The 785-nt window shown below is 29.9% G+C and overlaps 1 non-coding gene across 1 annotated transcript; it reads left to right on the top strand.

The window, feature by feature from the left end:
- Positions 1 to 298: 298 nt before the first annotated feature.
- On the top strand, positions 299 to 409 carry LOC140980024 (small nucleolar RNA R71). The gene has a single exon (XR_012175855.1). It is a non-coding gene; the product is annotated as a small nucleolar RNA R71 (small nucleolar RNA).
- Positions 410 to 785: the final 376 nt, after the last annotated feature.

The raw sequence follows: 785 nt of genomic DNA on the forward strand, positions 1-785 counted from the left end.
TTTCATTTCTAATGACTCAATTTTTCTTGCTAAAGATGCAAGTTTAGCTTGAATATCTATATCATCTTTAAGATTATAGATACCACCCCCATTTGTTGAATTATTGATTTTAGTTGTTGGTGGTTCTATTGTGCCTATATTATCCCAATTTTGAGCATTTTCTGCTAATGAATCCAAATACTCCATAGCTTCATTTGGGTTTTTATCTTCAAAAGTTCCATTACACATGAATTCTATCATTTGCCTATCTTTAGGTATTAGACCTTCATAAAAGTGAGAAACTATTCTCCATGTTTCAAAACCATGATGTGGGCATGTATTAAGTAATTCTTTATATCTATCCCAACATTGATAAAATGTTTCTCCTTGTTTTTGAGAAAAAGTAGTAATTTGTCTTTTAAAAGAGTTTGTTCTATGGGAAGGAAAAAACTTTTTGAGAAATTGTTGTTGCATTTCTTCCCATGATCTTATTGAACTTGATCTCAAATTTTGTAGCCATGTTTTAGCTTTATCTTTTAAAGAAAAAGGGAAAAGCTTTAATCGAACTATATCCATGCTACAATTTTGATCATTATAAGTGTTACAAACTTCCTCAAATTCTCTTAGATGTAAATATGGATTTTCAGAATCTAAGCCATGAAAATTTGGTAAAAGTTGAATAATTTGAGGTTTAAAGTTGAAATTAGATGCATCAGGAGGAAAAACTAAACAAGATGGGGCACTAGTTCTAATAGGGTTCATATGGTGCCTAAGTGTTCTTAATTGATCATGTTCTTGATTATTAT

Source organism: Primulina huaijiensis, chromosome 6, assembly GCF_012295235.1.
Source record: "Primulina huaijiensis isolate GDHJ02 chromosome 6, ASM1229523v2, whole genome shotgun sequence".
NCBI lineage: Eukaryota > Viridiplantae > Streptophyta > Magnoliopsida > Lamiales > Gesneriaceae > Primulina > Primulina huaijiensis.